General features: G+C 43.9%; 1 protein-coding gene and 1 long non-coding RNA gene across 3 annotated transcripts in view; one reads left to right on the top strand and one right to left on the bottom strand.

The window, feature by feature from the left end:
• Positions 1 to 2,115: 2,115 nt before the first annotated feature.
• On the bottom strand, positions 2,116 to 15,915 carry LOC121496743. Its single transcript, XR_005989329.1, has 3 exons — positions 15,659 to 15,915; positions 8,312 to 8,417; positions 2,116 to 2,145 (listed from the first exon to the last, which is right to left on the bottom strand). It is a non-coding gene; the product is annotated as an uncharacterized LOC121496743 (long non-coding RNA).
• Positions 15,916 to 16,000: 85 nt separating this feature from the next.
• FAM169A (family with sequence similarity 169 member A) overlaps positions 16,001 to 25,738 on the top strand; it is a 61,684-nt gene continuing 51,946 nt past the window's right edge. The window contains exon 1 of one of the 2 annotated variants that reach the window (XM_041765313.1): positions 16,001 to 16,286. The gene's annotated coding sequence lies outside the window, so the exon portion shown is untranslated. Of the gene's footprint in view, positions 16,287 to 17,113; positions 17,263 to 25,738 lie in introns of those variants that run through there. The other variant, XM_041765315.1, reaches the window with a different exon arrangement.

The raw sequence follows: 25,738 nt of genomic DNA, 5'->3' as shown, positions 1-25,738 counted from the left end.
AGCCATCGATCAGGCGGCTGGCGGATGACTGTCTCTATGGTATGGGGGGGCCACCACAGTGAGGGGTTGGCCGAAGGCCAACTTATCTGAGTCTTTTACCAGGACTGCCACAGCCGTTATTATTCGGAGACATGGGGGCCATCCTGCAGCCACGCTGTCTAATTTTTTGAAAAGTATGCCACGGGCCTTTTCCAGGGTCCCAGTTTCTGAGTTAGGACCCCTTTGGCTATTCCTCGGCGTTCATCAGCATATAGTGTAAATGGCTTGGTTACATCTGGGAGGCTCAGGGCAGGGGCGGTCAATAAGGCCCTTTTTATTTTGTCTGGCCTATTTGGGCCTTTTTGGTGGAGGCCCTATACCCCAGTCCTCCCAGTCTCTCGAGCAGGGCCCCCGTACCTTTTACACAATCCTGTTCTGTCTTAGCCGCTATGAGCAAATCATCCACGTACTGCAGGAGAACGAGGTCCGGATGGCCAACTCGGAAATCTGTCAAGTCCTGATGCAAGGCTTCGTTGAACAATGTGGGGGAGTTTTTGAATCCCTGTGGTAGCCTTGTCCAAGTGAGTTGTCCTGAGAATCCCGTCTCAGGATCTTTCCATTTAAAGGCAAAAATAGGCTGGCTTTGAGAGCTTAACTTTAGGCAAAAGAATGCATCTTTTAGATAGAGCTCAAGGGTCCTTCTGCCTCAGTTAAAACTGAATGTTGAGCTCCTGTATCAACCAGGAAGGTCACTGGTTGACCCCTCACTTTAAGGGTTATCCGAGGCTCGGGGGGTGGGGCTCCTGGCCCTGACACCCCTAATCTTCATCCTCTAGGGACAGAACGGGAATGGGCTTCTTCTTAGGTCCCTGCGTTAGGCCCTTCTTTGGACAATCTTTAACCCAATGTCCTTTTTCCTTGCAGTAGGCACACTGGTCTCGTTCAACCCGTGGTTTTCTTTTGTCTCCCAGGTCCTTACTCTGTCCTGACTTACTCTTCCCTGAGCCCTGTACTATGGTGGCCCGTATCCCAGTCAATTCTTTATTGCGTTTCCTTTATCTCTTTTATTTTCTCTCTTTTTCTCTCTCTCTCTTTCTCTTTCTCTTTCCTCTCTCTCTCTCTCTTCCCTCTTTCTCTCTCTCTCTCTTTCTTTAAGTATACATACGGTAGCCTTCCATTAATCTTTCCAGAAAACCTGCCGGCGTCTCATCTTTTCCCTGCACTATAGCACGTACCTTTGCCAAATTGGTGGGGCGTCGCCCTGCCCCTTTGAGACCCGCTAGGAGTACCCGGCGATAGAGACGGAGCCGCTCCCTACCAGCAGCAGTGTCATAGTCCCAGGTCGGGCGAACCAAGGGGAAAACATCCTCAATTTCATTAGGCAACTGGGTCGGCCTCCCATTGCCCCGGGGACGTTTTTCTGTAGACGCGCTGTCTCTCCTCCGTGGTGAGGAGAGTCTGCAGGAGCTGATCAGGGTGTCCATTGGGTCCTGGCTGAAAGACCAGGGCCTTCACCTGCAAGATAATGTCAATATTAAAAGTTCCATTCCTGGGCAGGCCAGGTAGCTCAACGGTTTAGCGCCTGCCTTCAGCCCAGGGCCTAATCCTGGAGACCTGGGATCAAGTCCCACGTCGGGCTCCCTGCATGGAGCCTGCTTCTGCCTCTGCCTGTGTCTCTGCCTCTCTCTCTTTCTCTGTTTCTCTCATGAATAAATAAATAAAATCTTTAAAAAAAAAAATAAATAAAAGTTCCATTCCTGGGCCACCCGACGTTGAAAGTCAGCCATTCTGAGGAGCAGAAGGTGACCCATTTTCGTCTTCTGACTTCGACCTAAAGATTGTGTGCCCGGCCGGCGACTTCTTTCCAGTGATCTAGAGTGAGGCTTAAAGGGGTGGTTACAGTTTGCCCCATGGGTGTAGAAAAGAGGTGAGTGGGGAGGAGGAAGACAGGAAGAAAGACACAGAACAAACAGACGTACACAGATGACAGGACTGGCGCGGCGGATTCAGATGGGAGCGGTCGCGAACAACGACCCTCCCCGAAGAGGAGGGAGTGCCGGGGCTCCATTCCTTTTCCAGACCACTCCGGAGTCCGACTCCAGAGGGGTCCAGGGGTCTCAGGGCATGTCTGCCTCCCCCGCTGGTCCAAATACAGAGTACAGCGTCCTGCAGGCACAATACAGACCCGGCCAGTCAGACAAATATAATATGATAATGAAGATAGGTATCACAAAAAAGAAAACCACAGACCAACATCACTTATGAACATAGGCGCAAAAATCCTCTGCAAACACTGGAAAACTAAATCTCATATCATAAAAAAAGGATTGTGCACCATGACCAAGTGGTATTTATCCCCAAGAAAGCAAGGTTGGTTCAACATATGAGAATCAATGTAATACATCATATTAATAGAATAAAGGAAAACCACAGGATCACCTAAATAGAGGAAAACATTTGACAAAATTCAACGCCCTTTCATAATAAAAACACTCAACAAAATAGGATAGAAGGAAACTTTCTCATCCTGCTAAAGATCATTCAGGAAAAACCCATAGCTAAAATCATGCTTACTGGTAAAATACTGAAAACATTTTCCCTAAGATTAGAAACAAGAAAGACAAAGATGTCCATTCTCATCACTTCTATTTAACATTGTGTGGGAGGTTCTGGCCCAGCAATTAGGCAAAAGCAGAAAAAAAGAAGAAGAAAGAAGAAGAAGAAGAAGAAGAAGAAGAAGAAGAAGAAGAAGAAGAAGAAGAAGAAGAAGAAGAAGAAGAAGAAGAAGAAGAAGAAGAAGAAGAAGAAGAAGAAGAAGAAGAAGAAGAAGAAGAAAAGAAAGAATCAAGACTGGAAAAGAGGAAGTGAAACTACTTCTGTTTCTGAATCCCAATCCCAAATTTGCCTGTCACTGAAAAGACAAATTCTCAAGAGACAAGGTTTCATTGGAAAGGAATTTGAGCTTTATTCAGGAGGCCAGCCACCTGGGGAGAGGGCAGAGTCTTGTACCAAAACCAACTGCAAGGTTTCTGCCTTGCCCAGGGGTTCTTAAAAGGGTTTAGGGCAATTACTCAGCAAAGGGAATGCAGTGGCCTGCAACATGTCTTGATCATGTGCAGACTCCGTGGTGCCAGCTACAGACATTATCTCAGTGCTTGAGGGATGTGTGAGGAGGTACAGTTCCTGTTTTGTGATGCGTAGGACTACTTTGTTCTTTCCTCAAAGGAGGGCAAGGTCTACAAGATACACAAAGGGAGGTTAGTAAAATCATTTGTGTGGCCTAAAAAAGAAAAACATTTTGCTAAAAAATTGCTATGCTAATCAGAAAGCCAAGGCAGCCTCAGAGAGGCTTGCTGGCCCCTGGGGCCTGGGAACACTGGGGCCTTCACTTCTCAAGGTCCATGATCCAGAGACTTAGGTCAGCACTCGGGGAGGGCATTAGCCTGAAGCAAGTTGATCCTTAAGATCAGCTGAAGTGCTGTTAAACTCCTATTTGCATGATTACATGATCTCGTGTGTTGAAAACCCTAAGGAACCCACCAAAAAACTATTAAAGCTGATAAGTTAATTCAAGTAGCAGGATACAGGGTCAATATAAGAAAATCAATTGAATTTCTATATACAAGCAATGACCAATCTGAAAATTAAATTAAGAACAATTTCATGTATAGTAGCATCAGAAAAAGACAAAATAGGAATAAATTAACTGAGGAAGTGCAAGACTTGCATACTGCAAACAAGACCCACAAAAAGCAGAGGATTTAAATAAGTGAAAGACATCCACTGTTTATATATTGGAAGACATGATATTTTTTTAGATGACAATACTACACAAATTGAGCTATAGATTCAATGTGATCTGTATAAGAATCTAATTGCCTTTTTTTGTGGAACTGGACAAGCTGATCCTAAAATTCATATGGAAATGCCAAGAGATTTTGAAATGATAGATGTCTATCTATATGAAAAGGGGTAAATAAATCATGGCATTTTCATACAATGGGATAGTACACAGAAATTTAAAAAAAGCTACTTCAACAATCAACAACACAGTTGATTATCATACACGTAAGGGTGAGCAAAAGAAGCTAGATACAAAACATTTCATAATAGAAGTATACTAATTTCTATTTAGTATAGCAGTTGGGTGGAGTTATCTAGTTGTTCACACACTAAAAATTCAATGAACTAACTATACACTGAATACTAGAGACTGTATGCCCTTTACTGTAAATGTCAGATCTTAATTTAAAAAAAAAATCAGAAGTTTAAATCCCTTCACTTAGTCATACATGTATGATACTCGTTGTCTCATCTCAGTGTTTTTATTGTGTTAATTAGCCTCACTATCTATTCAGAGTCTTGATAAAGATCATAGCTATGGTGCTTATTTAAAATGTGGATTTTGAGGGGATGCAGTACTAGGTGACGGGCACTGAGGAGGGCACCTGACGGGATGAGCACTGGGTGTCATACTATATGTTGGCAAATTGAATTTAAGTAAAATTTTAAAAATTGGATAAATAAAATGTGGATTTGGGGGACGCCTGAGTGGGTCAGTCAGTCAAGCATTTATCTGACTCTTGATTTCAGTTTAGGTCATAATCTCAGGGTCATGAGATTGAGCCCTGGGTCAGGTTCTGAGCTCAGGATGGAGTCTGCTTGAAATTTTGTCTCCTCCCTTTGCCCCTTGCCCTGCTTGTGGAGGCCGAGGAAATTAAGGCCATTCCACCTGAAGTTCAGTGTTAGCCCAAGTACAGCCATCCCAGGCCCCTGGGAATAAGAGCTGACCTTTACCTTACAGCAGTTAAACTCCATGTTAGAATGAGAACAGAGCTCAAGCCAGTGGCAGGAAGCCCCATATCAGAATGAGAACAGAGCTTAATGCCCTTGAAAGCCCCATATCAGAATGTAAACAGAACTTGAGAAATTCCTCCCCTCCATCTGGAGGTCCCCCCTTGGGGTCCAAGTCCCTGCACTTGGACCCAAGCTCGAGCTTGTTAATAAACCCTCGTGTGTTTGCATCGGTGTCGGCTCCTTGGTGGTTTCTCGGATATGTAATCTTGGGCACAACACTGCTCTGTGCACTCTTTCTCTTTCTCAAAAATAAATAAATACATAAATCTTTTTAAAGAATAATAAAAATAAAAAATAAAATAAAGATTCTTTGGTCCCATCGATACAGGGGAGCTTGGTTATTGTCTCACACAGTTGAAGAATGATTTTCATGGACAAAGAAGGGTGAGTAAAGGGATACAAGTTTATTAAGCAAAGAGACAGAGAAAGCTGTCAGAAGTGAGAGGGGTCCCAACAGGGTTGCCCCTGAGGGCTTGTAGGGTTGGGCTTTTATTGAAAGCCAACCAGGGAACTTAAATCCTTTTAACCCATCTATGGATATCAGCATGGAGTAAGGACTAGTGATAATATCTTTAATGGCTACTTCTTCTTTGGGGTCAGGTTATTCTTTGTTGGTCTCAGATGACTGTCATAAAAAAGGCACCCTCCCTGCCCACACCTAGGGCAGGGTAGCCTGGCTTGTTCCCTTATCTCTGGGTTCCTCACAGCTCAGCATTTTTTGAATTTTTGTGAGCTCGATTTCATGGCCCCTACCTAGCCCTGGCTAGCCCCCTTTGTCCCTAACTCACCATTCTGGATCTCCTGGATTGAAATCTTTAGGGAAGAGACTCAGAACTCTGCATTTTTAGCACGGAAGCTGGAAAAGCTTGGCAAGCAGGGAGCGAAGGAGGAGGCCGGCGCCACTCCAAAGGCCTAGTCCACCCCATCCCCCACCCAGCTCTACTCATTTCCACTGTAGCTTTTCAACCCTGGGCCAGGCAGAAAAATTGAGAGACATTGTGTATTGTTTCAGCCTTGATGTGGGGGAAGCAAAAGACCTTCTAAGCCTCGGCAGGCAGGACATGCCTTTTGCTGTTGGATGTGTCTTTGGGTTGAAAGTACTGTTCTATTTTGCTCCTTTCCAATATAAAGGAATTCGGGTGTTTTGCTTGTTTTTTTTTTTATCCCCCTCTAATCATCCTAGTTGAGCTAGAGTATTCAGAGTTTCATAGGTTTTTGTTGGTTTGATTTTGGGTTTTGAAGTTGCAGTAAAGGATTCTTTGCTTTATGTTTTTCTTAATTACAATATCTACGGCTTCCATATGTAAATCATTATGTGGAAAGCATTTTCTGTCCTAGCATTATCTGCAGGACAGAATTTAGTTGTTAATGGAGTCCCTTGTGCAGGTAGCTGACGTGAAGAAAGCCAATTAATAATGTTGCCACTTTCTACTTTGCAATATTTTTCTAAATCAGTAAAGGAAGCTGGTGGTGGTGGTGTTGAACAGGTGGGTGGGGAGGTGAATGGGGGTGGGGGTGAGATTATAATTCCTGTATCTTTAGCAAACACAAGTGTAAGTACTATATACTGTTTAGTTAGTTAAGTAGAGTGTTTGCATAACAATGTTCTCAGAGTGTGGAATATGCCACCAAAACCCAAAATAATATGCTAGAAATTTACTTTCATTAAAAACATTTCAATTTATGGATAAAACAAATTGACTCTGGTAGGGCAGTGGGTGAGAATTAAAGTACAGGAACTCATTTATTTTTTTAAGATAGCATTGGGATTTTTTAATAAAGATTTTATTTATTTAGGGATCCCTGGGTGGCGCAGCGGTTTGGCGCCTGCCTTTGGCCCAGGGCGCGATCCTGGAGACCCGGGATCGAATCCCACATCAGGCTCCCGGTGCATGGAGCCTGCTTCTCCCTCCGCCTGTGTCTCTGCCTCTCTCTCTCTCTCTGTGACTATCATAAATAAATAAAAAATTAAAAAAAAAAAAGAAAAAGATTTTATTTATTTATATGAGAGAGAGAGAATGAAGGGGTAGAGGAAGTGACAGAGGGGGAAGCAGACTTCCTGCTGAGCAGGGAGCCCAATGTGGGACTTGATCCCAGGGATCACGACCCGAGCCAAATGCAGACGCTTAATGGACTGATCCAAACTCTAGGCAAGAATGACCGCATCCAGACCCCTACAGTAGGAGAACTGAGCAAACTATAGCATGGCTTCTAGCAGCCCAGAGCCCTGGAATGATCTGATCCTGCTTAAGTTTCTGTCTGGAACAGCTCATGGCTGCCAAGAGAATTACTGTTTGCTCAACCACTGAGCCACACAGGTGTCCCCGTGCTATACATTTCTTAACAAGAAAAAACATTAAATTTTTAATTATAAAAGGATTTTTTTTTTTTTTTTTTTTTTTTTTTTTTTTTTTTTTTTTTTTTTTATGATAGTCACAGAGAGAGAGAGAGAGAGAGGCAGAGACACAGGCGGAGGGAGAAGCAGGCTCCATGCACCGGGAGCCTGATGTGGGATTCGATCCCGGGTCTCCAGGATCGCGCCCTGGGCCAAAGGCAGGCGCCAAACCGCTGCGCCACCCAGGGATCCCTATAAAAGGATTTTTATGTTCATCATGCAAAATGATAAAAATAACCACAAAATATAAATCACCTATCCAGTGTTCCCACTACCCTGTTTTGCCTCTTTCTAATCCATTTTCCAACTTTTGCCTCTTTCTAATCCATTTTCTAACTTCTATTAACTTTTCAATATATATATCCTTATGATCTATATATTCTCTGAATATATTTGTATGATTAGCATAATTCTAAAAGCAAAAGTAGTACTGTGCTTTTTAAACAGATGTCTTTTCCACTTAATATTTTCCGATATTGGGGGATCCCTGGGTGGCTCAGTGGTTTAGCTCCTGCCTTTGGCCCAGGGTGTGATCCTGGAGTCCCTGGATCCAGTCCCGCGTCGGGCTCCCGGCATGGAGCCTGCTTCTCCCTCTGCCTGTGTCTCTGCCTCTCTCTCTCTATAATGAATAAATAAATAAAATATTTAAAAAATATTTTCCGATATTATTAAATATTGTTTAGAAATGCAATTTTAGGGGCACCTGGATGGCTCAGTGGTTGAGTGTCTGCCTTTGGCTCAGGTTGTGATCCCGGGGCCTGGGATCGAGTTCCACATCGGGTTCCCCCGCAGGGAGCCTGCTTCTCCTTCTGTCTGTGTCTCTGCCTCTCTCTCTCTGTGTCTCTCATGAATAAATATATAAAATCTTTTAAAATATGCAATTTTAAAATGATACAAGATTCTACAGTTGCTATACTGGATGTGCCATCATTTATTTAGCAACTTCTTGGTGGACTTTCTGGCCCTTTATCCACCAGCAATGTTTCCCTATCACAAACAATATTGAAATAGTCGTATAGGCAAATCATTGTGTTTATCCTTAATTAGTTCCTTTGGATAAATTCTGAAGGGTGCATTTACCTTTACTGAACATGCAGCTCCCACAATCTCCCTTTCCTCTCTGGTCACATTTCGGCTTCCCATGCAAGATCTTCTTATGAAGATTTAGATCTTCAAAATCTAGATCCTGGGGGGTGGGAGTGAATGGGTGACGGGCACTGGGGGTTATTCTGTATGTTGGAAAATTGAACACCAATAAAAAATAAGTTAAAAAAAATCTAGATCCTATTTGATTTTGACTGGGCATTTTAGGAAGCAGCACCACCATCCACCCAATGCTTCAAGCCAAAAACCTTGTGGTCTTACCTGTCTTCTCTAGTACATTGCACATTTTGCCAAGTCCTGTTCACTCCGCTTCTTACCTTTGAGTGTGAGAATTCATTTACTTCTCTTCATCTTCACTATGACCTCTAGACCAGATTGTCATCAGTCTGTATCAGTTCCATAACTGGCTTAACTCCAGTCTTATTTTCTTAGATTCAATTTCCACATTGCAGCCTGAGAATATTTGCTAACATGCAAGTGTAGTCATGTGACTCTGAAATTTAAACTCCTAAAATGGCTCTCCCATTGCTTTTGGGATTGAGTCCATACTCCTTATCATGGCTGACCAGGACTTTTTGAAAGAATAACCTCATTTCTTGACAATCTGCACTTTGCTAAAAGCCTTGGTTGTCTTTTCAGTTCTGCCAGAAACCGTTATTCTACACACCATATCTACATTTCTTGTTGGCTTTGCCCATCCCCTTCATCACATTACCACATCACAGAGTCCATCTAGCACAATGCCTGACATAATAGATGTTTTATTTTTTGTAAAGATTTTATTTATTTGTGAGAGACCCACATAGAGAGAGAGAGACACACAGAGAGAGAGAGAGAGAGAGAGGCAAAGACACAGGCAGAGGGAGAAGCAGGCTCCATGCAGGGAGCCGGACGTGGGACTCGATCCCCGGTCTCCAGGATCACACCCCAGGCTGAAGGCGGCACTAAACCGCTGAGCCACCTGGGCTGGCCCATAATAAACATTTTAAAAGACATGTGCTGAATTAATAGGTGTATAAATACTGGGTGAGAGGATGTTAATACAAATATTTTCTAGAAGCTAGATATATATTAGTTGAGAAGAGGTATAGTTAAGTCTATAGTCTCATGCCTAAGTTTAGAGTAATTCAGAGCAATGGGCAAATTCCTGCTTTACACTGGGGGTCAATTACCGGCTCCAGCATCTTTGGTCAGTTTCTGTGCCTCTCTAAACTTGTTTCCTCATCTCCGGAATGAAGATATAGTGTCTACTTCAAATAGCGTGAGAATTAAGGAAGACAACAAAGGTCAGATATTCAGTACTGCAGGGGAAGAAAGCTTTTCTTCCATTCTAATTTCTTTGGTTGGTCTAATAATTAAGTTATGAGATAGGTGCTCCCATTTGGCTCAATTGGTGGAGCATGAGACTATTGATCTTGGGGTCATAAGTTCTAGGCCCAAATTGGGGGTAGAGATAACTAAAAATAAAAAATAAAAAAAATTAAAAATAAAAAAATAAATAAACCATCATGGGACAGATTAACAGGAGAAAATCTTAATTAAAACTTAAGGCCCCCCCCCCCCCCCAAAAAAAAACTTAAGGGGCCCGATTAAGACCTGAGAGTCTCTCCAAAAATCAGGCATTTGAGGTTCACATGCTATCCTGAACTAAAGAGAGGGTAAGGATCTGGGATTTCAAAGGGGAGAAAGATAGTTCATAGGAAGATGGGAAGAGCAAATACTTGGTAAACAAATGTTTGCCATGCCATGAAGAGAAGTCTTTCTTATGTTAAAATTATCTTTGTTATAGGTCTCTTCCTGGTACAGCCTTTCTCAAATTTTTTTTTTTTTTTTTTTTAGATTTTATTTGGGAGGGAGCAGAGGGAGAGGGAGAAGCAGACTCCCTACTGAGCAGGGAGCCCAATGCAGGGCTTGGTCCCAGGACCCTGAGATCATGACCTGAGCCAAAGGGAGACACTTAACCAACTGAGCCATCTAGGTGCCCTTTATCTGAATTTCTTTAGATCAGTTAAAGGGGCAGTAAAAAGTTCTTTTTGAGTTTGTTGGGCCTCAATTATCTTTAGCTCCAAATAATCTGCATGCCAAAGTGGCATATTCTGGAATGGCAGGCTCTGAACCCCATCAGTACAATATCTGGGAAAGAAGTGTTCAATAAATATAATCCAGCAATAATGACAATGGAGATTATGATGCATTGCTTCCAGATGGGTGTTCCATTTTGCATGCTATCCTATTATAGCATTTAGCTGTTTCAATAAGCCTTCCCAGTTGCTATTAGCAATTAAAAATATTTCCTCTTACTGCCTGCAATAAGATAGGCAAACGTTTTGCATTTCTTTAAATAATATCTATTATTAGACATTTGTTACAGTATTTATACATTTTGGCCTTCTTTAAAAACAAAAATGCTTCAAGGGTGCCTGCCTGGCTCAGTTGGAGGAGCATGTGATTCTTGATCTCGGGGTCATGAGTTCGAGCCCAACATTAGATGCAGAAATTACTAAAGGAAATAAACTAAAAAAAAAAGTTTGAAAGAAGTGCTTCAGGGCCGCCTGGGTAGCTCAGATGGTTAACCATCTGCCTTGGGCTCAGGTCATGATCCCAGGGTCCTGGGACGAAGCTCCTCATCAGGCTCCCTACTCAGCAGGGTGTCTGCTTCTCCCTCTCTCTCTGCTCACCCCCATTCTCTTTCTTTCTCTAATGAATAAATTTTAAAAATCTTTTTAAAAAAGTGCTTCAGTGACATCTTCATAAGCATAACTTTTTTCTTCTTCCTAAGGTTTCCTTCAGATAGGTTTCTAGTAGTATTAGTAGTAGTATTATGGGAACACGTTCATATTTTTGACACTTTTGATATGTATCACCAGGTTGCTTTCTATAAAGTACAAACTACATAATCTAATTTTAGGAGCCCTCTCTAAATCCTGATTCTTCTACTTTTTTTTTTTTTTAAGATTTTATTTATCATGAGAGACACACAAAGAGAAAGAGAGAGAGAGAGAGAGAGAGAGAGAGGCAGAGACACAGGCAGAGGGAGAAGCAGGATCCATGCAGGGAGCCCAATGTGGGACTCGATCCAAGGACTCCAGGATCATGTCCTGGGCCCAAGGCAGGCACTAAACTGCAGAGCCACCCAGGGATCCCTTCTACTTGTTTTTAGTTAAAAACAAAAAACATAATTTTGCTTTCCTGTGTTTTATGTATATGGTGTGGTGATCAGTTTGGCCACCACCTTGTTTCTAGATGACTATAGCCACTTATCCTTTCCCGTGGTGATATTATGTCTTCCTGAGGTCACGTGTGAAATGTGTTAAAATCAAATACACTATATAGGATTAAATATAACGGGCACTTGGGTGGCTCAGTTGGTTGAGTGTCGGACTCTTGATTTCGGCTCATGTCATGATGCTGGTGTCATGAGATCAAGGCCAGTGTCAGGCTCCATGCTGCCTGTTTCAGATTCTCTCTTCCCCTCCCCCATCTCTAGAAAAATTAGTGAAAAAATAAGAGATTCTTTTTACAGTCAAAAATTATCCCCCCCCCCCACTATTAGGTAGGTAAGGGACAGAGAGCACTGATATCTGCAAAAATTCAGTTACTTAATACAGCAGCAAAATCAAAGAATAATGACTATATAGTATATACACTAGAGAAGACTGTTTATTTTTATTTTATTTTTAGATCTATCAAGGAGGTAGTGTTTGACTTTTAGTTAGGATCCCATTTGTTGGCAAGTAACAGAGAAGAGTTGGAGGTAGGCAGTGTGTGTAATTGGTGTGGCAGCTCCATAAAGTCATCATTGTCCCTGGTTCCTATCTCTTGGTTCTGGGATAGTTACACATGGGTTTCATTCCCATGGTCAGCTCATGGCTTCAAGGTGGTCAGCTCATGGCTTCAAGGTGGCTACTCTGATCCCAGACTTAAGTCCTCCTTTCAAGCAGGAAGAAGAAAAAAGTACAAATGGCAAAAGGCAAAGGGGTATCTGAATCTGTCTTTCTTTTTTATCAGAAAAGCAGCTTTCTTGGAAGCCATTCCTAATGATTTTTTGCTTACATTCCATTGCCCCAAAATGATCATATAGCCATTTTAATTGCAAGAGGAGTCTGGAGAGGAAAATAGTTTTAGTTGGGCACATTGCCACCTGAATAACATTGAGTCGGTCGGAGAAAAGGGGGGAACAAATATTGACCTAGGCAATTGGGTAGTATCTGCCACAGATGCAAATATGTATGTATGTAGTTTTTCATTACTAACTTGAAAAATCCCATGTTATTTCTCTTAAACTCAAACTAAACTTACCAAATACTTACTCTGTGATTAAACATCTATTTCATATTAGACCAAACCGATCAGAAGAAACAAGTGTAACTGGGCTTCTCAAACCTGATATTTCTCTTGTTCTTCAGGTTCTTTTTACCTTTTCCCCACCCATGGTGCATAGTATCACTCAGGAATTTGAAATCTGTGGATAAATATAGTGCCTGACACAGAAAACCCCATCAAACTGCTGCATTTAATCCCGAAATCATTCCTATGACATATTTTATGTACCAGGGAAAGAAACAGAACATTCTAGGAAATGGGAGTCCCTTTTCTTCTAGCTCAAGGAGGAAAGGTTGCTTTCTCATTTCTCCTTTGCCATGGCTGACATTATTAGCTAACTAGTTAACTAATTGGTTAATATTCTAGATCTGGAAGTCCCTGGGCTGCCTCAGTTATTAAAAGCTTCTCACTGTGATTTTATGAATTTCAAATACATGTATTCCATATATTAGATCCTAATTCTACCCATTTAAAGCTAATAGAGGGTCAAAGATGGTAACAAATCTCTTCTGGGGAATCGTGTTTCTTCCATACACTAAATAAATATTAGTAAAACTTATAATTGTGCTCTAGAACCTGAAAAAAACTTAGATCTAGGAAATAACTGAAACATGAAGTATTTGGTATGTTTTGAGTATTTGGTATGTTTTAGGGATTCAAAAGCAAAATCCAATCATATGGCATAGGATTTTGTACACATAAAAGGTGGTACAGAATACTGGTTAAGGGTGTATGCTCTTGAGTCCCACTGGCAGCATTATTAGCTGTGTGATCATGGGCTAATTATTTAGCTTCTCTGTGTGCCTCTATCTCTCTCAGGTCAAATGGAGATAACATTAGCATGTACTTCAAAGGATGATTATGAGTTAATTTCCACAAATAAGCTAGTAGAGCACCTTGCCATTTGTTAGCAGTCCAAAACATTAGCCATTATTTTAGCAATTAGAAATTCCTCTTTTCCACTGCAATTTAAGGGCTCTTCTCTGGGTCATTTGTGTCAGCAAACTCCAAAATCCAGTTGCGGCAGGCTTCTCTTAACGTGGTTCCACTCTCTTTTTAACATATACTAAAAATGAAATGGAAATTCTTACTGTGTTTCCTTCTGCTTATAACTTTTTTTTTTATTTTAAAAAATATTTTATTTATTCATGACAGACACAGAGAGAGCGAGGCAGAGACACAGGCAGAGGGAGAAGCAGGCTCCATGCAGGGAGCCCAACGCGGGACTCGATCCTGAGTCTCCAGGATCTCGCCATGGGCCGAAGGCGGTGCTAAACCGCTGCGCCAACTACGCTGCCCTCCTTCTGCTTATAACTTAACAAAATAACAATTAAAGGAAGCATGTATAACAACAAAAGCCAAGACGTTATCGTTTTACATTCCAGAAAAGTTTTTGGACAAAAGCCTCAAACCTATTTCAAAATGTTTTGGTAGTGGCTTAAAGCGTGTACTACTCTGATAAAGACTTACTATTTGGGATCCCTGGGCGGCGCAGCGGTTTAGCGTCTGCCTTTGGCCCAGGGCGCGATCCTGGAGACCCGGGATTGAATCCCACGCCGGGCTCTGGTATATGGAGCCTGCTTCTCCCTCCTCCTGTGTGTCTCTGCCTCTTTCTCTCTCTGTGTGTGACTATCATAAAATTTAGTTCTTTGCCCACTAAGGGCTTAATGGATCCTCAAGAGTATAGGTAAATGGACAAGCAAGATTTAATGAGTTTCTGCCAGAGGTAAGTAAATGGGGATTTTTTTTTTTTTAATTCCTTAAACACTCAAGGCCACATGATGTTGCAAGTGAAGAGAATGCAGTCCGAGTGTCCTCATGGGACACTCCTCACCTAACAGGAGGCAGCAACCCTTCAGTGGGTCTCAGAAGGTAGCATCCTTGCCACAGGAAGAGCTGGGTTTAGCTGCCTGGATGGGGCGGGGGGGGGGGGGGGGGGGGCGCCGCTGTGATTCCAAGCAGTGGCCAGACATTTGGGAGACCCGCTTCCCAGGCACGAGCACCCCCTGACTAAAAGTAGGGCTAAAAGTCAGACAAGACCATGCATTTCAAACATTACAAACAGGTTGCTCTGGCTAGTTTAGCATTGAGGCCTAAGGTTTCAACAACTGCAGCCTCTGGTAGAAAAAAAAAAAAAAAAAAAAAAAAAAAAAAAAGAAAAGAAAAGAAAAGAAAGGTCTTCCCAAAGTGGCAATTGTTTGGGTTTACGGTGGGGATTCCTACTTACATACAACTCCAGAAATACAAATTTTAAGTTTTATGAGTTCATTCAACATTTGCTCTGTGTAAAACCCAGCTATATTCAAAATTCCTGCTCAGTTAGGTCTAGTTTTTAAAGGTCTAGGACAAATGGTAAATGTCTGGTGTGTAACATTTAAGATTTCTGCTAAATATTATAAATGAAACATGGTTGATGTGAGGTTGTTTCTTAAAAGCAACTGGAGGGATCCCTGGGTGGCGCAGCGGTTTGGCGCCTGCCTTTGGCCCAGGGCGCGATCCTGGAGACCCGGGATCGAATCCCACATCAGGCTCCCGGTGCATGGAGCCTGCTTCTCCCTCTGCCTGTGTCTCTGCCTGTTTCTCTCTCTCTGTATGACTATCATAAATAAATAAAAAAAAAAAAATTTAAAAAAAAAAAAAAAAAAAAAAAAAAAAAAAAAAAAGCAACTGGAGGCAGGAAAGCCTATTTGCTTAAAAAAAAAAAATCCGAGTCTAATAGGTCTCTATCGACAAGTATCCTTTGAAGTATTTATTGAAAGGATAAATAGAAAAAAAATGAAAGGATAAATAGCGATCAATAATTTGATCACTATTAAATTTGTGAAAGATTGGTGTTGTGATTGCCAAGTATTTGCAAGCCGAGCAAGAAATCATTTCAAACCTGCTGGATGCGCGGAAAACAACGCCCCGGCTCCTGGACGGTGAGTTTATTTTCCAGAATTTACGTAAAAGGAAATCTTCGAATTCCCTGCACACCATCCTCACATTTCTCAAACGCACCTGAGCCACGGCAAGCGCCACCTTCGCGGAACCCGCCATTCTTCACATCCCGGAGAGCGCATCTTTGTTCCGAGCGGGGGAAGCGAGCGAAAGGGCTCGGCGGGAGTGGGGCGCGGGGCCGGGCCGGCCGGGGGGCAGGGGGTCCCGGCGGGCGCAGCCCCTCCGCCCAGGCCCCGGCGCGTCCACACGGCCGAGGCCGCTGGAGCCTGGCGGTCACAGCCGCGGGCGCGCTGCCGGCCGGGGGGGCGGGGGGGAGCGCGCACCTGCCCGCGGCCGCCCAGCCCGGCCGGGGGGGCGGGGGGAGGGCGGCGTCCCCGGCGCGGGGGGGCGGCGCGGCGCGGGCGGGGGGATTCGCGGTGGGCGCGGGCGCGGCGCGGCGCGAGGGCTGAGGCGCGGCGGCGCGAGTGCGTCACGCCGGCGGAGGGCACGGTGGGCTGCGGCCGAGCCGCCGACGAGCAGCCGGGCGGCCGGGGCCCCGGGGACGGAGGCGGCCGCACCCGCCTGGCAGCCGCGAGCGGCGCGGCCCGGACCCGCCGGGGGTCGCCCCCCCGCCCGCCGCGCCCGCTCCATTCATTCCCGTGGCCCCGCCTCCTCGCCCGGCGCCGGCGGCTGCGGAGGCCCGTCCGAGGTGAGTGCGCGGCCCGCCCGCGCGGGTCTGGGCTGAGGCCGCGGCTGTGGCCGCCGCGCCCGACCCCGCGCCCCCCGCCCCGCCCGCGACGACGCGGGCCTCCCGGAGGCGGAGGCCGAGGCCGCGGCCCCCCCCCCACCCGCCCTCCTCCCCGCGGGCGCGCGTCCAGCTGCCGGCGGCCGGCCGGGCCCCACGAGGGGCGTGCGGCGCTCTCCAGGTGCGCGGCCTCCGCGTCGGCGCCACCATTTTGTGTGAGGGGCCGCCGGCGTCGTCCTCAGGGCCGGGATCGCGCGCGCCCGCCCGCGGCGCCGCCTCTGGGGCTGCCCGCGCTCGCCGCCGCCCGGCCTGGGTGCAGCGCCGCCCGGGGAGCGGCGCCGAGACGCTGGGGCTGAGGCGCGCGGGGGCCCGGGGATGCTCGGACCGCGTCCCTCACCTCCGCCTCCGGGGCCGCGCGGGTGCTGAGGGGGATCGCCGGCCTCGGTGCAGCGCCGCCCGCTGAGGAGGCGCCGCCCGGTGCGCGCCCGGCCGCGCGGGTGCTGAGGGGGACCCCGGCGACGCTGGCACCGCGTCCCTCCCCTCGCCTCCCGGCGCGGCCACCGCGGAGGTGCTGCCCTGGAACGCGCCCCCCACCCCGGGTCTGACACCGCGCGGCCCGCTGTGCGGAGGCCTGCGCCCCGGGAGCGGGGAGCGGGGAGCGGGGCCTGGAGCCGGCGCGCTACGCCTCAGGGACCCGCGCTGCAGCGGCAGGGACGGTGGCGCATCCTGCTCCCTCGTCGGTGTCTGAGGCCGCTCCGCAGAGTCCGAGGCGCCCACCTGCTGCAGGCCCCCTGCCCCCTTCGCCGACCCCGTGCCCCCGCGGGACGACTTGGGAGGGGGCCGGCCGCGGAAGCGGGCCCTCGAAGCCTGCGGAAGGGACAGTTGTAACTGAGAATCACAGCTGCCACAGTTTGTCATTTTCAGGGTTGCTGAGGATCTGGTAATTCCTGTTTTGATGTATCTTCTCGAAACTGTGCCGAAGCGCCTGGTGGATTGAGTGGGCGCCCTTTGCAGCTTACGCGGCGTCGCGGGCCTAGAACCTGGCCCCGTGGTGTTGCATAATACACACGCTCGGCCTCTGCTGGGCCTCGGAGGGAACTCACCAGGATGGGTCTGGCTTTGAGGTTCCACGGATCATGTGTTTACGTAGGTGGCCTGGTTGCACCCGAGGTGTGCGGGCTCTGTCTGCAAACCACAGGAGGAAAGATTTTTGGTGCCTCACACGGACCAGATTAACTTCCTGTGTTGAGGGGAGGACAGGGCGTGGAATAGTAAGGGGAGCCCGGGAACGGCCCCTTTGTGATAAGCCTTACAGCATCAGTCTTGCAGGGTGAGTTTGCGGGTGTCCTAGCAGCCTCCTCTCTTCGAATTCATTCATTCATTTATTTATTTTAAGATTTTATTTATTCATGAGAGAGACACACAAACACACAGAGAGGCAGAGACACAGGCAGAGGGAGCCCGATGTGGGACTCGATCCCCGGTCTCCAGGATCACGCCCCGGGCTGCAGGCGGGGCTAAACCCGCTGCGCCACCGGGGCTGCCCCTCTCTTTGAATTTATGATGAGGATTGGTTTAGGGAACTTAGAATATAAGGAGCAATATTAGCCTGCTGCACGAGTGATTGTAATGGCCTAAGATGCTTCACCCGTGGATTTAAGGTTGTGAAAAGTTTCAAATTAGTCTGACTTGACAGTAGTCCGGAATCGTATTAGAATCATTACAGGTGGTATCCTTTTCTAGTAAAGGGCACAACTCTGATTCGGATAAAACACAGTGTTTTATAATAAGTAAAATTTGTCACTCTTATGATATTGCTCTAAACAGAAATATCCTGCCTCTCATTAGTGACACGTTCTAGGAGAAGAATCACGGAGGTGAAAGGGACCTTGGACGTGGAGAGATGAGCCTTGTTGTAGAGAACTTGAGCAAAAGTACAGATTGTCTGCAAGGGGTTGGCGCTATTTTAGGTCAGCGGGGAATAAGATTGATCCTCCCGGCAAGTTCAGCTCTGAGCCACAGTTCTGACACCTTTACATTGATTCTGTTAATACACAGTTTATAGAGGTTCACTAAATTGGTACTATAGTATTTTATTAACTCCGGCTTGGATTAATGTGGTTTGTGATTTTGGGCATCATGTTACCAATGTTTGGGAAATTGAGAAGGAAAAAAAAAATCCTCTTAATGTTTTTTTCCATTAGCTCCTACTCCTCCTTCCTTTTTTAATTTTAAGGTTTCTTTGGTGGGGTGGTGGGAAGAGCCATGGGTGTGGGGAGGGGCAGAGGGAAAGGGACAAGGAGTGTGGAGCCTACCACGGGGCTGGATCTCAGGAACCCCTGAGATCATGACTTAAGCTGAGGCCAGATGCTTAACCGGCTGAGCCACCCAGGTACCTGGTCGCCTAGGAGGAGAAATATGGAGGTGAAAGGGAGCTTAGCTCGGACCTGGAGAGGAGATGAGTCTTGTTTTAGGGAACTTTTACTTTGGGAGAGGGAGGAGTTGGAGGGAAAGAGGGAAAGAGAATCTGAAGCCGACTCCCTGTTGAATGGGGAGCCTGAGGTGGGCTCATCTCACCCCTGATCTTGAGGTGTGATCTGAGCCGAAATCAAGAGTCTGTCACTCAGCCTACTGGTGCTAACGGTTTTAAAACCTTACGTGTGTTATGTGCCTAAAAATGCACAGAGATATACTTTTTAAAGGTAATTAGAATATAAGAGGATTGAATACTCAGGCAGAGGTTCCAAAGGATTTACGAAGGATTCTGTAGAAAGGATTATTGGTTGAACAGGAAATGAAACAAAACTTTCATGTTTCTTCCCGTTTCTAAGATTTTGTGATTCTAAAACGAGAAAGGAATTGCGTAATTGCTGTGTTTAAGATGATTTTCTCCTCACATCATTTGGCTTTTGATCCGTTGTATATTTAACCCTGAAATGAAAGTTCGAAGGTTGGTATGCTTCATAGGTAGTAGGATATTTCACAGTTCTTTCCAACAATTACTCAGAGTTGAATTTATTATGGAAAAGGTGTCCTGGTTTAAAATAATCAGGGAAAAGCTGATAATTTACTAAAGACATCCTAAAATAATTAGGCTCATTCAGTTTCAGGGCTGGTATATGAGACCTTAAGGTTTATCCTCTCTGGAGGAGGGAACCATTCCCTTAGCCCCACCTATTCTTTGTCTGAGAAGGTTGTGACATCACATAATTTTTAAAAATATATACCATTTGTGGGTACTGCTGGCTCCAGTGAGACATTACTTTTAGCCAACACTAAAGATAGCTTTCCTTTAATTCAGTAAACACCGAGTGTCTGTTGTATGTGAAGGGACACAAAACCAAATAAACCTCCCCTTCATGAAGTTTAAGTGAATTTTTGTGGATTATTGTTTTTTTAAAGATTTTTTTTAGATTTATTCATTTATGAAAGAGAGAGAGAGAGGCAGGCAGAGACACAGGCAGAGGGAAAGGCAGGCTCCGTGCAGGGAGCCTGATGTGGGACTCGGCCTCCGGTCTCCAGGGTCACGCCCTGGGCCAAAGGCAGGCGCTAAACCGCTGAGCCACCCCGGGATCCCCAATTTTTGTGGATTAAAATGTTAAAGATTCCTTCAAGTCTATAAATGTACACAGAGTTTTGCAGCTATGGTTTGTGCAGTAGAGAGGGGTCAGCTGCTGAAAGGAACTGAGGGAAGGAAACTAAGAAATAGAATTGAGAGAGGGTCCAGGGAAGGAGAGAAATATTGAAATAGCAGAATCATCAGTTGGGTTTGGTCTATCATAAGGTCAGGAGGGTGAGGGTGAAAATAATCCACTGAATTTGAGAGTTAAGAGGTCAGGGAGGCTTTAAGAAGAGTACTATCAGCCTAATGACGAGGGGAGAAGCCAGTTGAGGACTGACTAGGAGTGCTGAAAATGTTAATAAGCTTGACTTTTTGTTATACAACAATTGATAAAGAAATAAACTGTAGTATTAAGTAATTTTATAGTCTAAAATCTCTCTCTCTCTCTTTTTTTTTTTTTTTTTTTAAAGATTCTATGTTTACTTATTTGAGAGAGAAAGCACAAGCAAGGGGAGCAGCAGAGGGAGAGGGAGAAGCAGGCTGCCCACGGTGCAGGGAGCCAGACTGGGGCCCCATCCCAGGACCCCGAGATCATGACCTGAGCCAAAGGCAGATGCTTAACCACCCAGGCACCCCTAGTCTGAAATCTTTTACACGTAAATACCAGTGCTTTCAAGTTTGGGTCAGCCCCCAATTAATACCTGATGAACTGACTCTGATTCTTCACTTAACGGTAGTTACTATTCAGAGGCAGTATAATAATCCACAATTCAAGGCAAATAGACATGGATTTGAAACCTGGCTTTGCTGTTTCTAGCTGCCTTTTAAAATGTTTAATCTCTTTGGGCCCCAGTTTTCTCATCTATAAAAGAGTAGTTATAACAGAGTTTATCTTAAAATGTTGGCAGAGTTAAGTGTGATAATATATCAAAAGGTGAGCTATTAATATTGAGGAAATTAGGATAGTTTTAAGTACCAAGTTCAGTGTTCCTCATGTTTTTCTCCCTTTTGTTACCTTCTCATACCCACCCTGTGTACAACGTAACACTTTGCTTCTCATTTTTAAAATTAATTGTGATCTGCTTGTCAACCAGAGAGAGCTTTTGCACTGCATGAAATAAAGTATAAACCCTTTAAACCCTTTGCGGCTTTTGTGGATTCTAGACTAAGAACCTATCTTTTATTTTAGGTTTATTTATTTTTTTAGTGATTTCTACAAAGCATAGGGCTTGAACTCATGATCGTGAGATCAAGAGTTGCACACTCTTCTGACTGAGCCCAGCCAGGTGCCCCAGAACTTACCTTCTAATTTTAAATCTGGTCCTGTTTGTATTATTTATGCTCATGATGGAAAATATAGCTAAGTTTAGCAAAAAGCAAGCATGTATTTGAAGTCTTGATATTTGGCTTTGGAAAATAAGATATATCTAAAAGTACTTGAAATTAATTTTAAGGCTGGGGAGACTTTTTTTTTCAATGATTTTTAAAATCAGAATTGATTCTTTTTATTTTTATTTTATTTTATTATTATTTTTTTACAGATTGGATTCTTTTGTGGTCTTTTTTTTTAAATTTATTTTTTTATTGATGTTCAATTTGCCAACATATAGAATAACACCCAGTGCTTATCCCATCAAGTGCCCATCACCCAGTCACCCCCACCCCCGCCCACCTCCCTTTCTACCGCCCCTAGCTCATATCAAGGCTGGGGAGACTTATTGATAATATATATATTTTTATAAAAAAGAAATTGAAGTGATTCTGAGTAAGTTTTGTTTGGAGAATACTTTTTCTATCTGAGCAGCTTCTCAGAATGGCCAAAAGAGGCATAGTTTTATGAAATAATTTATATGGTTTTACAGTTTGATGTGTAAATGACCACTCAGCTAAAATCTGTGCGCTCTTGATGCTCCTCTCCAGAACTCTGACACTGGCTTGGAGACATTCTTGTCTGTGCGTACTTAGGGCCGAGAGATGTTTCTCCTATCCTGAGTTTGCTCTTTGACTAGCTAGTTGGCTGTGTTTTCATGTGGATGTAATTCATTTGTGGGTAGCATTTGTTTTGGAATGGCCCATTCTTTTTGCCCTTGAGATACAATGCAGAATAACTCTCAAGTTTTCATCTGCATATAGACTCTTCACGTATTTGAAGGGCAACTTCCTTGCTTCCCTTACCCAAGGCTTTCCTTCACTAATTTCTCCCAATTCCTGTTCCTCATCTATTGTACCCGTAGTGTCTAGATCCTTTGCCATCCTGGCTGTTTTCCATTGGAGGCATTCCAGTTTTTCAGTGTGATTTTTCTTAAAAAGTTGCCGGAGTGGAATCAAAAACTATGGATGCTGTCTGACCCATGAACAGTAAAGGGATGCTTTTCCATCTCTGGATCTGGACAGTCATAACAGTAATAAAGAAGCCCTAGTCTAGGGTTATTTTGCTTTAACTTAAAAATTTTGCTCATGGTTCATGTTACAGTCTACTGTCATCTAAAATTTAAGGTCTTATCTCTGTCCTTCAGCAATGAATAACTTAAAAACTGTAATGTAACTTAGTGAATTTCATTTTTTCTTTAGCTGTTTTGTCATAATTAAAGAAATATTTGGTAGGCATTTTACTTTGACAGTGTTTTTTTAAAATTTTATTTATTTATTTATTTATGATAGTCACAGAGAGAGAGAGAGAGAGAGGCAGAGACACAGGCAGAGGGAGAAGCAGGCTCCATGTACCGGAAGCCCGACGTGGCATCCGATCCCGGGTTTCTAGGATCGCACCCTGGGCCAAAGGCAGGCGCCAAACCGCTGCGCCACCCAGGGATCCCCTACTTTGACAGTTTTTATGTTTCCCTTTTATTTTACTTTAAATTTTAAAAGGATTTTATTTATTTGAGAGAGAGAGAAAAGAGAATGTGTGGGAGAGAGAGAAACAGGCTCCCCACTGAGCAGGGAGCCCAACCGAGGCTGCATCCCAGGGCCCTGGGATCATGCCCTGAGCTGAAGGCAGACACTCAACCAGTGAGCCACCCAGGTACTTCTTATTTTTGAAAATCTGGAAGGTATTTCATAGCATTTATATTCTCTGATGCCTGATTTTTTTACTCATCATTACTTCCGTGTGCCCATTGTGAAATGTGGCTGTACTGACTGCATGACTTGTCCACTATCCTGTTATTCTCAAATTTTTGCTATTGTTAAGAGTGTTGCTCAGAATATTTTCATTCATGTTTCCTGGAATATCTCTAGTTGTTTACATGAGCAACATGACACATGAAACCATTATTATTTCTCAGGTATTTGAACCCATTTGCATTCTTACCAGTATGTCTAAATAGTCTTATTGATTCACTACCCACACTTAATAGATTCCTTAATTTTTGCTTATCCAGTGGGTACAAAGTGGTATTTAGTTGTGGTCCCAATTTGCATTGTCCTGATTATGAATAAAGCAGAGAATCTTTATAATAATAAAGTTTGCTTTGTATCGTGTAATAACCATTTAAAAATTCTGAAGACAGTGGACCATAGTTATTAGAACAGGCATTAAAGTCTGAAGAAAAGATTTTACAAGATTTAAAATATCTAACTCTTGAGGAGTGACTACACAATATGTTTGATGTATTCAGTGATACTTGTGTGATGAGATACATCCTGGATTATATTGGCCTTTTGTCTTGACCTGGGAATCTGGGCTCCAGGTTAAATCCCTTGGAGACAGATTGCCTAAATATAGAGCCTGCTTGCCACTTACTAGCTGTGTGATTTTGGGCAACTTACTCAACCTGAGTTTCCTTATTGGGAGACTGCATGTTAAGAATACCTGCCTCAGGATGCCGGGGTGGCTCAGCGGTTGAGTATCTGCCTTCGACTTAGATTGTGATCCCCGGATCCTGGGATCGAGTCCCGCATCAGGCTCCCTGCAGGGAGCCTGCCTCTCCATCTATGTCTCTGCCTCTCTCTCTCTGTCTCTCATGAATAAATAAATAAAATCTTAAAAAAAAAAAAAAAAGAAAAAAGAATACCTGCCTTGTAGAATCATTTGAAGGAATCAGCGAGATAACGTTTAGGGCATCATACCTGGTGCAAAGCAAATAAGCCATAAAGGGTAATTCTGTTGTCATCATTGGAAATCATGTTTGAGTTTTAGAAAATAATTATAAATGAATTTTTGATACTACTCCTTTGTAAATTAAGACTTCTTTTTCCTATCTTTTTTCTTCAAGTAATCAAGTATAAACACATAAGTTATTAGTTAGAAGACACGGCAAATAATTTGACCCAAATGGATTATACTTCCGTGGAGTTCTGAACGTGACAGTATAGACAGATGAAGAAAGATCACATGTTAATGTGTTAAGTATATTAAAAGAAGTATGCACAGGGTATTTCTGAGTTTCTCAGTTTGTCTCCCTTCAGTTCTGTTAATCCATCCTATGTACAGCTGTGGGACAGATTGTCTGAAAGCATATGCTAGAATGTTTCTTTCCTGCTCAAGATCCTTAAATTGCCTCCTGCATCCCAAGTAAACTCCAGCTCTTTAGTATGGTATTCTTGCACTTTTATGTTCTGTCTTCAGTGGATTTTTCTTGCATTCCTACTAGTATTTCTCTTAATATACTTTACGTCTTTTGGTAAATCCAACTGCTTGCCGTTTTCAGCTTGCTTTCTGGCTTCCATTTAGTGTGCTCCATCTTTTTAGAGCGTTTCCCCCTCTGTCCCTGCCTGTTGAAGTTCCAGGTACTGCTTTTCATCTAGCAGCAAAACCTTACATGTATCATCTGCGGCAGTTCTTCCTCCTAGCACCGTGTGATTTGTTTATACAAACTTTTATTCATTCACTCATTCATTTACTTAGTAAATACGTATTGAAGTCAGGTAAGAAGGCTACTACTATTACTTACCTCTTTCTCTGAAGGCTTATTGCCAGTGAGAGATAAGAAAACAAGTTTTCTCAATCTGGGTGAGCAAACCCACCTGTGGTTGCCAGAGATTTGCAAGAACAGGTGTTTGGGGCCATGGATGGAAGTGCAGAGTTGGAGAAGCCTGAAAGGGAAGGAGGTATGGGGAGCCTGCGTTCCGAATCTGTTTTTTCCAAGTTGGTATTAATCTCTGCCCATAGTGGCAACCCTTGATTATGTTTCTTAGTTGTGTAGTGAAAATATTCGGCAGTGGGATGGGTCATGGTGATCGTGAATCAGCAGAATATTTCATAAATCGTATGCCAGAATTAAGCACCAAGTTTTTTTTTGTTTTTGCTTTTGTTTTGGGCTAGATGTATTTCCTTTAAAGTGAAAACATCAGACTTTATGGTTCTAAATGAGATAAGCCTCTGTGATACTTTATGTTGAAGATATCTACTACAACATTGCACATATTGTTGAGACTCCTGTTTTTAATAATTGCTTGTGTCCTTGAGTTTTACTGTGCCAAATTCCTGTTAACTTTAATGAAGCACTATAAAATTAGATCTGTTACGGGGTAAAGAAGCCAGGTAAAAGGATTTTGTTTTGAGAGAGACAAAATTTTATGATGTATTCATCTAAATAGTTATTTTGGTTTTGTTTATTTTGTTTTTTTTTTTCCCCCCTGAGTTTGGAAACTGCTTCTGGGAGATTATAAATAGTGTTCAGTAATCTGGGTCATGAAGTACTAGAGTAGCTGGCATCTTCTAGAGGCAAATGTATTCCTTTTTGCACTACAATAGTCAAGTGGAAGCTTCAGTTATAAGCATATTTCTACTTTGCATATGTATCTGAGTAGTGTAAGTAGCTCTCTCTAGATCTTGCTCAAAGTATATAGATAGTAAGATAACAATTTAGCCTTATGGGTTCTGTTTTGCCTTTCCAAGGTAGACCTCCCCCCA

This window comes from Vulpes lagopus, chromosome 8 (genome assembly GCF_018345385.1).
Source record: "Vulpes lagopus strain Blue_001 chromosome 8, ASM1834538v1, whole genome shotgun sequence".
In the NCBI taxonomy this organism is placed as follows: Eukaryota; Metazoa; Chordata; class Mammalia; order Carnivora; family Canidae; genus Vulpes; species Vulpes lagopus.
This window is presented reverse-complemented; position numbering and strand designations above follow the sequence as displayed.